Source organism: Aedes albopictus, chromosome 1 (assembly GCF_035046485.1).
Source record: "Aedes albopictus strain Foshan chromosome 1, AalbF5, whole genome shotgun sequence".
NCBI classification, from domain to species: Eukaryota; Metazoa; Arthropoda; class Insecta; order Diptera; family Culicidae; genus Aedes; species Aedes albopictus.
The window spans coordinates 90377602-90391402 of record NC_085136.1 but is presented as its reverse complement, the minus strand read 5'-3'; the positions used below and the strand labels follow the sequence as shown (position 1 = coordinate 90391402).

General features: G+C 42.3%; 1 protein-coding gene across 1 annotated transcript in view; it reads right to left on the bottom strand.

The window, feature by feature from the left end:
• Positions 1-13801, bottom strand: part of LOC109410169 (metabotropic glutamate receptor 1) — a 679657-nt gene that overhangs the window by 37910 nt on the left and 627946 nt on the right. The gene's annotated exons all lie outside the window — the stretch shown is intronic.

The following is a 13801-nucleotide window of genomic DNA, read 5'->3' as shown; positions in this document are numbered from 1 at the left end:
CTGTCTTTGCGTCGATTGTGGTTTAGCAGTCACAGCAGCAGCATCATGTAGCATTGCCACCTAACCCGCGCATATTGGTTCGATGAAGCGATTTGAAACGCCATATTTTTTGCACTTCAAAAGCATGCTGGATGGTTTTAAACTCGTTCAAGTAGGAGGAGGAGCACTCATCGTTATCAACTAGGGGAGACGAGGACATTTATGAGCACCGACCGACCGAAGCTATGGCACATCTCATCCCAAATCGTGATGGTGTGCAAAGCATATATACAATTGTCTATATTCGATTTATTCACTTTTCGGATTTGTTCCGTTTGTTGTGTTTCAAAGCTGTACGGGGCTGTGTAGTACTGGTAAAAAGTACGATTTTCTATAGTTTAAATACGCACTCGCGAACAGCTGAATTGATGAGAATACCTGAGATGTCTTAGTAAAGGTACCCAAAAAGGATGATCCGACTGTATTCGATAATTGGTGAGGCATCATGTAACTGTGTATCGTTCTCAAAGCCATCTGGAAAGTGATCCTTAACCGGATACAAGAAGATTACCACAAGATACCACGCCGGACGATCCTGTATGGACCATATTGTCACGCTCGGTTTCATTTTGGAGCAAATCAATGAATTCTAAGAATCTCTCGACCTGATGTTCATTGATTACGAAAAAGCTTTCGACCGTCTCAATCACGAAAATATGTGGGAAGCCCCAAGGCACAAGAGTGTCCCTGAGAAAATCATCGGCCTCTTTGAAGCATAGTACAGGGCATTTCCGAACAGAATACTGCACAACGGTGTCTTGTCCGATCCTGGCCAAAATGTTTGGGATAGGCAACTTTTCATAGAGTGCATCAAAAATTCTTAAAGGAGACTGGGCAAAAATGTATGGAGTCTGGGCCCGGAATGTACACCAATGACCCATAGCTCTTTCGAAAGGTCTAATTGAGACAAGAAAAGTTGCTATGGGGCCAAAAATATTCACCATGGGAGAAAGAAGTTATTTGACATTGTATGGGACGGATTTTGTTGTAATTATTTGCATTATTTTTTACAAGCAACCAATCTCAAATAAACCAAATGTCTCATCTGTCAGTGTTATACTCAATAATAAGTCATTCTATTACAAAAAGCAGATAATAATGATAATAAGGAACAGGCCAGTGCATAGAAAAGATTGGGGTTTCTGCAAGTTGTTTGGGAAAAAGTGGAGGGGAACGTAGTGTATTAATCTATGTATTAATCAGAGCCGTAGCGTGCGGTTGGCCAGGTTGGCCCCCGCCAAGGGCGCCAGCTTCAGAGGGGCGCCGCAAAGGTCTAAGGCTAGAAGGAAACAGGATGATGCTGTTCTTTTCTTGAATGTTATCTATTAGATTTTATTATTTACAGTATCTAAGATTGATCATGTATTTTACGTTCTTCCGTATTCTCAAAAATTTAGATTTTTTAGACGATTTTAAGAATGTGCTTTTTGTATTGAGAAGCTATTCTAGTTTGTTTTATGAGCAAAACCAAATCAATAAGCATTCGAAAGTCTAGTGAATGGTTCTTTCTGAAAATTCCGAATGCTCTTAAGTTAATCCAATTTTTATTTCCAGTTTCTTTGTGCTTAAACTTTTAAACTAGCAAATCTAGCAGAAATCTTTCAAGCTGTTTTTTCCCAAAAAACTACCAGTGAGTATTTTTTTATAATTTTCATTTCCCCAAAACAAATTTAATATTGTAGGAATTCCTTCATAAATTCCACCAGGTATTTGTTGGGATTTTTTTCTTCAGAAAATCTTTCAAAAAAAAAATATCAGAAATGTATCTAGAAATTCTTTCAGAAACTCCTTCAGGTTTCTTTAAAACAAATTTCAAATCATAAATTCTTCTGAAGATTTTTCTTGAAATATCACGGAAAAGTTTCTAAATTTCTTTAGAAATTCCTCCAGGGAGGCTTTCAGTTATTTAGAAGTTTATTCAGAAATTAGTCAAAGGATTCTTCCCGATATTTTTCCAAGGATTTTATTGAATAATCTTCCATAATTTCTTCGGAGTTACAAAATTTTCTTTGGAATCGTATAGAGATTCCTGCAAAAATATCTCTAAAGATTGGGTGCCTAGAAAACTTTCAATAGATTATGTCAGTAATTCCCCCATGGACTCCTTCCGTAAAATACTGCATAGGTTCCGTTAGAAATCCCAAGAATTCTTTATGACAATTCTTCCAATCTTCTATGGAATTCTTTAGAAATTCGACCAAAGTTTACTTCAGAAAGCAATTTATAGATTCCTTTGTAAACAAATCTATCACATCGTTTCTGACTTCCATTGATACCTTCCGAAATTATTCCATGCTCAATAGGGATTGCTCCATATATTTCTGGTAGAATTCCGGTAGAAAACCTCCCATAAATTTCCATATTAACTATTCCAGAAAATCATTAATTTTGAATTCATTCAGGAATTTCTTCAGGTATTTCGTTGAAAAATCTGCCATTGGTTCCATTCAAAAATTTTCTTAAGGTTTATTTTGAAAGCCTTCCGTGGATTCTTTCAGAACTTCTTCCTGGGATTTCTTCATAAAATCTTCTAGGGATTTTTTTAGTTCCCCAAAGATTCCTCAAGAAAAAAAATCAGGGTTTCTTTCCAAGTTTTCTTTCTTAAATTCTTCAAAAGTGATTCTCTACAAATTCTAACATTTCATCAAGTATTTCTTCACGAACAGCTCCTGCAATTCTTTCAAGAGTTAGTCCATGAATTCCATTTGAAATTCTTGCTGAAATTTCTCCTGGATTTTACTCCGGAAATTTCCGCAGAAATTCCTCCAGAGATTCTAGCATAATTTGTTCCTGTGATTTCAGCGGGAATTCTTCCAGAGATTTCAACAAAAACTAATGTAGAGATTCCTTTAGAAATAGGGTATGTGTTCCATCATTAATCTCACGCTCCCATATTCATCCTATTCGAAAACAAGCGATTACGGCACCCATAAGCGCCAACTTGTGACGTAGTTGGGGGGGCGAAGCTCTCCAAAATTGGACAATGTTCAACTTTTTTCAGCTTAATGCACTAGTTTTCACGTGAATATGCCAAAACTAGATGAACTGCGTCGATATTTTTCGAATTTCATTGATTTTGAGAAGCTTCGCCCCCCCCCAACTACGTCACAAGTTGGCGCGTATGACGGCACCGATTTATTCCGTTCTCTTTGTTTTCATGGGTGCTCACTTCTAACAAAAAATACAAAAATAAGAACCAAAACAAATAGCGCTTCAATCCTTTGTTTTTCGTAGGATAAAAATGGAAGCCACATGCTTAAGAAGAGAACCAATACCCTACTTGCTGGTATTCAACCATGTCCATGGTTTGTCTAATAATTACTGAACATTTATTTACAGATCTTTTGAGAAATGTTTTGAAAAAACTTCAGACACACATCTTTGGTGAAGTTATAGGAAAATTTTGGTGGAGGCTATTAAACTAATCGCCGAAAATTTATAAAATACATCATTTGAAGATTCTTGAAAACCCCTAAAACTCAATTAAATATATTTGAGAACAAAATTCAGTTGAAAAATCCAGAAACAAAAATTTAAAAAAATACTGTAAGATTTGCTGAAGAAAATTTTGCATCATTTATGTTATAAATCTGTAATGTTCGTACTTTTACTCGTACAAGAGAAATCAACTTCAAAATATTGTTAGGTGACTCCCATTGAAATTCCTATAAAATACACGAATGAAAAACATTATAAGAAAATAAAAAAAATCGAGGGGAATTTGTGTCTTAGAAACACTAAGTGCAACTTTTATGGAAACTTAAAAAAAAAAATAACTACAAACTTAGCAAATATTAACAATGTCCGGGGCGCCAACCTGGATGCTTGCCAAGGGCGCCGTGGGACCACGCTACGGCTCTGGTATTAATGTTATTATAGTGGAATAGGTAAAACCAAAGGTATTATACCTAAAAACCCTTCCTTTGAGCAAGTGCTTGTGCAATGTACGGATTCTAATGTTGAAACACAGTGAAACATATCAAAATATTAGGGGAGTATGAAAAAAATCGCTTTGATTAGAGTCAAGCTTTATTCGATAAACCGGGTTGTCGCATGGGTTGTGAGGCAAGGATGTACTATCACCGCTAGTGTTCCTAATCGTAATCAACGAGATATTTGTGGGGGCATTTGATCGTGCATCGAATTGTAGGCTATATTAGCAGCCCATCACTATGGAGCATCTGAACGACTTCCATTTGGCTAATGATGTAGCCCTACTAGACCAATGGTTCTTCGTCAAGCAGAGTAAGCTCAATGACCTAGCCGAACGTTTCTTTGCGGCAGGTCTAACTATCATTGTCAGCACGACCAAATCATTAGATGTCAACACGGACTACCCCTCCAACTTAACAGTAGCTGGAAGAGTAGAAGAGAAGGTCAAAAACTTTTAATATCTTGGATATCTTGGAATTAAGGAATAAATGATCGAAGTGGTAAAGAAGGTGCTCCATCGTTATTGAAGCCTGTGGGGTACCTATGCAATGCATCCATCACAGTAGTTTGTCCCTCACGCGTCAATACATGGCGTGGTGGAAGTTTTTCCACTGCCACTCGTGGGATTGCAAACTGATAACAACAATGATCAAAAATCAGTTATTAGCGGTAGTGGCGAGCCCCAGACAACCGTATAATGAAGTTTATGACCGTGTAATACGTACTTTTACACAGTTAAGTTACATCGCATACGATGCAGCAAAAGTGCCTTATGCGTGCAAGAGTGGAGCCAATATACGTGCATTGGCGGGACAACAATAACGCCATAGGTTTTGAAGCTACATCTTATGTGAAGTACGGTGTGCCTTATTGCGACGTCACATAACACCTTATGTGACTTTATAATATTCGAAAAATAAACCTTTATTGTCATCTCGGTGTCAAACTAATGACATTTGAATTATCTAGCCTCACTTTACGTTCGTGTTTGCCAGACTATTTGGAGATAAAGTACTGTTTCCACGTCCCCTCTCTGGCTAGCGTCATCTATTGTTGATTATAAGAGCCACAAAACAAAACTAATGAGTTTATAACCATAACGATGACTATTCACTGTTTTGTAGTTATTTGGCTGGCACTGCATGGGCAGTCCAACAGTACCTCTTTCAATATTTTAATGTTCTCACATATCAAAACGCATTATGTCAACGTAAACGTTTCTAGCTTATGCGAGTTGTTATGCACCCTTTAACGAGTTTAATTTTTCATTCATGCGATTTCATTCGTACACTAATGCGAGTCAAACTGGCATAATATGACAAGTACCAAGAGAAGTCGTATATGAGGGGGTTAGAAGCAGAGGGGTGTAAGTGACAAAAACCCACTTTCGAGTAAATGAGGTTTAAAGTTTTTGGCCAATTTTCCTTCCCATACAAAATGTATAGAGCTTCAAAATTAACCCAATTTTCTCTGATTTATTGTAATTTTTTTAAATCATCGTAGAAACAATCTTAAAAAAGTCCTTGAAAGCTTGAAATCTGAAGAATTTTATGATATGCTCAGCTCAAAATCGACAAAATGGTCACTTACACCCCTTTGATTCTGGGCCCCTCATATGTAATCATCGCAGTATGGTATTAAGCGAATTTATTTGATACGTTGCTAGTTCGTTCGCACACTTTTGAGAAAAATAAAAAAATACTTTAAAAAATTGATTTGTATTCTTATGCGACTTTTCCAGATACATCAAATAACATCATATGCGATGAAAATCATTCCTCCAACATACATATATGCGATAGAAGCTTAAAATAGTACTTTTTACGGTGTACTGCATGCATCCTTATGTAACTCTTGGTTGTCTGTGGTTTAACCTCTTCGCAAGAAGCGGGTAAGATAGGTAATTCTATAAGCAGTGTAGGGACAGTATGATGTAGCTCTGCGCGAAGTGCTAGTATAGGGCTCCCCCCATTTTCTCCCTGACTAGCATGGCGGGAGAGGTCATGGATGGATCATGGTTGATGAAGGCCATAAAAAATAGGGATGAATAGAGTGCAGAAAAATGGAAGTGGTTGCGCAGCCGACAGGAGAGGTGCTACCAGGCACCGTTCGTAAGGCCTGCTTTTAACACGAAGAGTGAAGAGCTATGAAGACTATATGTAGGTCTTCAGCGACCACAGATTATGGCGGGTAAGGAGGAGAACGCTTTCTGGACCTTGTGGACAGATAGAAGAAGAAAAGAAAGAAGAATGAGGAACATGAGCTTAGGGACGCTAAGGCAAGAAGAAGTATAAGGGCAAATGTCAAGGGCAAGAAGGAAGACACCCTCGTCATCCAAACAATCGAATCTAAGCACTAAGAGATTTTGAAGGCGATGATGAGCAATGCTAAGTTCGCGGACTCTGAAGCCGCAGCGCTCGAAAAAAAATCCTCGTGCACGACAAAATCTGTAAAGGCGCGGCCTACAAGTACTCATTGACATGGATGAATCTTTATAGTCAATAATCGACTCCTTTCCGGTTAAAGGCATTTCAGTACCGACATTATCCAGTGCGAAACCTAGCATGGTCAGAGCCTTTAGCAGAGTCTGACCAAGCTGGTTCGTGAAACGGCATCCCCTTTACACGATCCAGGCGTTGGAATCACCTGTCACCCGGTCTTTGCCCTATCAGCTTAGCGGTCATACAGTCCAGTATCTGAGTGCAAGTCTGAGTGTACTGTTCCCACACCTTCTCCTGGACGGGGTATTCAGTCCGTTGTTCATATCGCCGATCCAGTTGCCGTTATAGGTGGGTATTCGGTATGGGTGGTCCGTTATGACGGTTCTGAAGGCATCAATGGAAGATTTTCCAGGCGGTGTAAGAGATTTCTTCTTTGTACAGGAAATTTTAGAAGGCTTTTGGAAGTAAACTTTGGTCGCATTTCTAAAGAAAACTTTAGAAGATTTTCTAAAAGAAACAAATTTACGAAAGAATTTTTGAAGGAATTCTCAGAAGGCATTTCTTAACAAATTCTTGGAGGCGCTTCTAAAGGAATCTCAGCAGGAGTTTCTGTAAGAATCCATGGAAGAATTATTGAGAAAATTTAATTAAAGGTTTGAAGTAAACCTTAAAGATATTTTTGCAAGAATCTCTTTAAAAATTTGGAAACTCCTCCTGGAAGAATTTCAGAAGGAATGTTCGAGAGGAATCTCCAGAAGAATTTTTGATTTGATATTCTTAAGAATCCCCGAAGGAGTTTCTATGAAAGTTTCTTAAGAAGATTTTCAAAGAAATCCTGAAAGAATTTTTGGAAAGTTCTGAAAGACTTTTCGGAAAAAAGCAGCAAAAAAATTAAAATAATTACCTGATAAAAAAAAAGAAATTCCTGGATTTGTTTCGAGGAAATAAAAAAAAACTCACTGATAGTTTTTTAAGTGAAAACGACTTGGATAATTTCTCCTACATCTACGAGAGATTCATTCCAAATAAACATTTACTGGACATAACAATAAGATCATCTGAATATTTTCCATTCAAAATACTTTAGTAGACATTGTAACATATATCAATGAATTCGAAGAAACTCCCAGAAGTAATTTCTAGACATTACCCAGTAAGAATATTTTGAAAGTTTCAAAAAGAAGCTTCCACTAGAATTTCGAAAGCATATGATATTGCTCCCTTCTGGGTAAAGTCTCTCTAAACAAAAAAAAATGATGTTGCTTTGCACATATAAAACTCAAATAGTTTTTGCCTTAGGCCTTTTAAAAGACGCGGACACCGTCTTCAGCCAGAGGCTGCACAGACTGAATGAAACTTAAACACTAGACAAGGGACACACGGAGCATGCACCAGTGGATACGGAGAAGAAACTATTCTCACGAATAGTTTCATCGCCCGGAGCGGGAATCGAACCCTCACCCCATAGCATGGTGCGATTAGAAGCTTGGTGACCCTAACCGCACGGCTATGAGGCTGTATCATTTCGTTGCGAGTAGCAACACAGGGTGTTCCAGGTGAGTTCCAAAGTTTGTCAGGGGCGTTTCAGAGGGTTTCAGGGGCATTACAGGGCCTGTAAGGTAGGAGATCTCAGGAGCGTTTCAAGGGAGTTCCAGGAAGTTTGAGTGAGAGTAGCGGGAGGTCTCAAGAACGTTTAAGGGAGTCTCCGACAGATTCTAGAGGGCATCTCAAGAGAGTTCCAGGAGTCTCAGAGGCGATTCAATGGGTCTCAGGGGCACTTTAGGGGGTCCCAGAAGATATCAAAAGCGCTTCAGTGGATCTCAGGGGCCTTTTTGGGGGATCGCATGGGCGTTTCCGGAGGTCTCAGGGGATTGCAGAGGTTTCCAGGAGTATCTGGGACTTTTTAGAGGTCCCAGGGGGTTCAGAAGAGTTCCAGAGGATCTCGGGATTGCTGCAGAGGAACTCAAGGGCGTTTTACGGGGTTTTGGGAGCATTTAATGCAGTTTTTTGGGGTATCCAGAGTTCTCAGAGTATGTCAAGGGGTCTGGAGGTTTCATGGACGTTTCGGGGGGGGGGGACGATCTTGACATCCTTGTAATTCCTTTGGGATACACCAAAATGCCCTTAAACTTCTGATATTTCTTCAGAAAAAAAGGCATGAAACCACTTAAAACTCCCCTAAAGCCTTCATAATCCCATTGAAACGCCCTTGAAACCATGTTGACTCGCCTTTCTAAAACTTCTTTATCGATGCGTGTATGCTTTATGGGGCTGGTGGGTCGCGACCCATAGTTTGAGAAAGGCGGTCGTAGGTCATTTGAATTGCTGCTAAACACTCTTAAAAGGTTCCTGAAACCCCCCTCAAACGACCCTTAAAACTCCTTTAAGTGCTCCTGAAATGCCTCGAAACGCCTATAAAATCCCCATAAACCCACTGAACTCTCTTGAAATCCGCGTAATCAATTTGAAATGCCCGTGAAACCCGTTGGGAATGCCTTTAAAAGGCTCCAGAAATCCGCTGAAACGCACTTGAATCACTTGAAACGCTCCTGAAATACTATCAAACAACCCAATACAACCAAATACGTAAGTCTTGTCTAAGAGCCAGAGATTAACCCTAAATCTTTGTGCTTTGGTTGGACGGTAAGGAGGCAACCCTCATAATAGCGGTCTAGGACTGTACCATCTACGAATTTGTGCGGTTCGCTTAATGCTAATGTAAAGTCATCGTCGTAGGAAGACCAGATTTTATCCTCTTCTCGTTCACGAACCTCCAATACTTCTTCGGTTTGGATTTCAGATTTTGATGATGTTTGCGCTGAAATCGATTAAAACACAGACGACCAGCGATCTTGTATGCCGAGTTCTTGTACAGGGCTCACGGAGAGAGAAGGTCCGGCATTTCGAATAACGCTTAAGTGCTGCTCGTATCGTTGTCTTCATCCAGCGCATATCGCGAGTTAGCCATGGATGGCTATCGTTGGTCCGAATCTTTTTAGGTAGGGGGATTAGGGGCATAATGGACACCCTAAGCAAATGAGTATGTTAGGCTTGTATAACAGGCAAAAACTTAACATATTATCAGTTGACTTGCTACTTTAACTTGTTTCCTACGTATTTCAATCATTTACAGCTGGTAGAATGTCATTATTGTGAAGAAATAATGAATTGAAAACCGTGTGTTTTTTGGAGCTGGCGGGGCGAAATGGACACCCATCGGGGCATAATTGACACCCCTGCATATTTTATGCTGTACCTTTGAGAATATCGACCAGTTAAGTAATTTGCCATCGGAGATCAATACCACAGATATGATACTCCATCTAAGACGAGTTTACATAACTTCAAAGTTAATTAAATAAATTTTAGGCTAAAATAATCGGATTGATTTTTTTCAAACTCTCTAAAACGCCTAACAGTATGCAACGCGCGTACATCCATTCATAATTGCCAGTGTTCATTTCGCCCCGAATAGACTACAACATTGAAATTGCTATTTTGAGTAAGTTCTGATCAAAAATGTAATACTGCATCCATTGCCAAATCTGCGAATACATGTAGATAAGCTAAAAATTCACTTGTTTGTATGGTGGACACACTCAATCACTCGTAATACCTTATTTGCTGCTGCTTCGAAATTATAAGAAATCCACCATATGAAAAACATACTTCAATTTCAATGATATTTTGGTTATTTTGAAGGAATATAAATGGTACTTTTGATAAATAGAACAATGACTTGTTCCTTTACACTTATGCATTGAAAGTTTTACATAAAAGTCAACGGTTTCGGCAAAAACCGGGGTGTCCATTTCGCCCCGGGTGTCCATTATGCCCCTAATCCCCCTACGTGCATATCGATGATATTATGTCCAACAATGTGCGCAGGGTGTTTACTACCTGGAAAACCCTGGGAAAGCGGGAATCCTCTGCGAATTTTATTCAACAGGGAAAACCCTGGAATATTCAGAAAATTTCTTGAACACTCAGGAAAATTGTATTCCTATAAAAAATAAGCATTGGGCCGATTTCTCCTGGATTTTTTCCCGGGAATCCTACATAACTTCCTTCCCAGAATTTCTTCCAGAGGTTTTCCTGGTACCTACCTTGCCTTGTTGGCTACAAAGTATCTTTACTCCAATGCCGAGCGTATAGTAGAGCACCATCTTCGTCGGTCTTGGGAGATGTTCCTCCAGTTTCCCCGAACGTGTAGGGATCGTAGATCTTCTTCAACCGCGTGCAGCCTGCGAGTTCGCGGCCGCCCACGAAGTCGCCTACCTCTACCGGGTTCTCTGCTGAATATTGTTTTCGCTATTTCAAATAAACAAAATCAGAATCTAGGTGGAATCAACCCCTTCGCAAGAAGCGGGTTGATGAGATCTCCGACAAGGAGAAGTGAGGAGATAGACGCTGGGAGTTGCGTACGCAGTTCAAGCGTGGGTGCTCCAGTCCACTTCCCGGCAAGCCAGCCGGTGGAGGTTATGGACCGAGCGTGGTTGTTGAGGGCCGTCAACCAAGAATCCAAAGAACGGTCCGCAATATAGGTGGCTGAGCAGCAGCTTAGCAAAATCATCGACTTTGCGTCCACTAAGTCGAACATAAGCAAGGACCTGAAAACGGCTTTGCTTCGACTTAGGGTGTCGATCGACGATGCCAAGCAGGAGCACGCGGCACTCGCGTTGCTGACTGCTGCAGCAGCGGAACCTGCAATTGAGAACGTGCCGAAGTTTACCCAAACGGAGGCCTTCTCCTTCGCAGGAAGTCCGAATAAGGTGGAAGCGACTGCTCACGACAATCGGGGCAAGCAATCGCAGAAGCGGGCGAGGCAACCGTCAGGCGAGGAGCTGTCTGGTGGTGCCCGCAAGGCCAGGCGAATCATTACCCCGAAAGTCGGTAATAATGCCGGCAGGTCGGACCCCAGCCAGGGTTCCCGGAAAGCTGGGAAGGGTGGGCCTGAAAAGGCTGGCCCGTCCCGGAACGATGGGAACAAGGGGTTGCGACCGCTGGTGGGCCCTCAACAGCCACAGAGCAGGGCGATCCAAGGGGAGGACCCCCTTGGACGAAGGTAGAGCGGAAGAGGAAGAAGAAGGCGAATCCGCAGGTAGTAGCGCAGGACACCAAGCCAAGGCGTAGGAGGGCAGGTGCCAAGCGCGAGAAAGGTGACGCGATCGTCATCAAGACGGAACAGTCCAAGTACTCGGACGTCTTGAAGACGATGCGAAGCGACGCCAAGCTTGAGGGTCTTGGAGCCGACGTACGCAGTATTAGACTTCTACTCGTACGGGCGAGATGATCCTGGAGCTTAAGCGCCAGAAGGAGCACAAGGGTGCTGCCTATAAGAGGCTGGCAGAAGAGGTCCTTGGTGAGGGTGTGCAGGTGAGGGCTCTGACACATGAGGCGACTCTGAAGGTCAAGGACATTGATGAGATCACCGAAGTGGAAGAGCTCGTCACGGCACTGCGGCAACAGTGCGATGTGGCGGACGTTAAAAAGTCCGTTAAAGTAGGGAGTATAAAGGTGGGCTGGTGTGTATGTCACCTGACATTCCATGAGCCACCAGAGGTTTGCTTCAGGTGTCTGGAACCAGGACACAAGTCGTGGGACTGTAAAGGCCCCGACAGGCGCAAACTGTGCAGGCGATGCGGCGCTGAAGGTCATAAGGCCCAAAGCTGCACGAGTCCGCCCATCTGCATGATCTGTACCGGGAAATCCTCGAACAACAGACATCCGATGGGTGGTCCAGGGTGCCCGGCATTCAAGAAAGCCGCAGTGAACAACAAATCACAGTGCAGGTAACGCAGCTGAACCTGAACCACTGTGATGCGGCTCAGCAACTGCTTTGTCAGGCGGTTTCTGGGTGGGAGACGGATATCGCCATCATATCGGACCCATACCGAGTACCCGCCGGCAACGGCAACTGGGTCTCGGATGGGGCCAGGAAAATGACGGCCATATGGACGACGGGTAAATACCCCGTTCAGGAGTTGGTGTCTTCTACCTATGAAGGCTTCGTGGTCGCCAAAGTAAACGGGGTCTTCTTCTGTAGCTGTTATGCGCCTCCGCGGTGGCCGATCGAGCAGTTCACGCAAATGCTGGACCGCATAACGACCGTGCTAACAGGGCGAAGGCCGGTGGTTATAGCGGGTTCCTTTAATGCCTGGGCCGTGGAATGGAGAAGCCGTTTCGCGAACCAGCGGGAACAGATCCTGCTAGAGACACTGGCCATCTTAGATGTCGACTTGGCTAATGTCGGTACCAAGAGTAACTTTAGTCGAAACGGTGCGGAGTCGATTATTAACGCGACTTTTTGTAATCCTGGCCTAGCAAGTAGTTTGAACTGGGGAGTAGACGTTAGCTACACTCACAGCGATTACCTGCGGGTTCGCTACAGTATCGACTACAACAACAGCAGACAGCGGGTAGAGAAAGAGACGGCTGTAGTAGATGTGATGTAAATAATTAAGAATGTAAAAATTCATTGATATATGTTGAGAGTGTATAAGGTCGACACACTGTGTTTGAAATATTCTGAGAGTGCATGAGAACTGTCAAGCATTGCCTCGAGCTTTTTCGAACACGAGTTCTCCACCTTCCATTGAATGGCGGGACAAGCTTCTCAATGTGTGTGTGTGTGAGATACTCGTTCTTGAATTCGCTGTACGAAAGAACGATGGAAGGAATGAAAATGTGAGAGCGAAAGAGAAAGAGCGCTTCGATCCATTGATGTGTAAGAGGGTATGGTTGCACCTGCTTGGCCGAAGTGGGGTCTGCCCTGGTTGGGGATTCGGTGAACTACTTTAGGAGCGGAAAGACGTGTGTCCGCGTTGTTGTACCGTTTGAGAAGAAACTCGGTTACCACAATGGCGCAGCCGGTAGGAGTAAGTATAACAAGAATTTAATCTGGGTGCCTCTTTTAGGCATGACCAGCTGGGTGCTTTCTAATAGCATGACCAGAAATGAAAACTGGGTGCCTCTTTTAGGCATGACCAGCTGGGTGCTTTCTAATAGCATGACCAGAAATGAAAACTGGGTGCCTCTTTTAGGCATGACCAGCTGGGTGCTTTCTAATAGCATGACCAGAAAAGAAAACTGGGTGCCTCTTTTAGGCATGACCAGCTGGGTGCTTTCTAATAGCATGACCAGAAATGAAAACTGGGTGCCTCTTTTAGGCATGACCAGCTGGGTGCTTTCTAATAGCATGACCAGAAATGAAAACTGGGTGCCTCTTTTAGGCATGACCAGCTGGGTGCTTTCTAATAGCATGACCAGAAATGAAAACTGGGTGCCTCTTTTAGGCATGACCAGCTGGGTGCTTTCCAGTGTTTGGACGAAAAAGTGATCAGTGAATTACTCGGCAGTTTTTCTTCCCTTCTGTTGGTTCTGTTTCA